Source organism: Ailuropoda melanoleuca, chromosome 13 (assembly GCF_002007445.2).
Source record: "Ailuropoda melanoleuca isolate Jingjing chromosome 13, ASM200744v2, whole genome shotgun sequence".
Taxonomy (NCBI): Eukaryota; Metazoa; Chordata; class Mammalia; order Carnivora; family Ursidae; genus Ailuropoda; species Ailuropoda melanoleuca.
In genome coordinates this window covers 9,934,135-9,934,503 of record NC_048230.1, presented here as the reverse complement: position 1 = coordinate 9,934,503, position 369 = coordinate 9,934,135, and positions in this window count along the sequence as shown.

Genomic DNA, 369 nt, shown 5'->3' with positions numbered 1-369 from the left:
GGGAGTTATATGCAACTAATGAATCATCGAACTTTGCATCAGAAACCAGGGATGTACTGTATGGAGACTAACATAATATAATAAAAAAAAACATTAAAAAAAAACCCCTGATCTTGCTGAAAAAAATTAAAAAAAAAAAAAAAAGAAATTAGCTTGGAGGGTTTTTTACCTCCCACTTGTCTTTGAGTCCTGCCTGAAAAGCATGACTCCATTTGTCCTCCTAGAAAGTGTGTTCCTGGACAGGGCTGACATGGCTGTTTAGTACTAGCGTTTCAGGCGGGCTGGAATTGGAGAAGGGCCAATGTCGGTGGCAGTGGCAGAAACTGCTAGTTCTACGACATCCTTGGATTCTTATTACATCGTATGAGA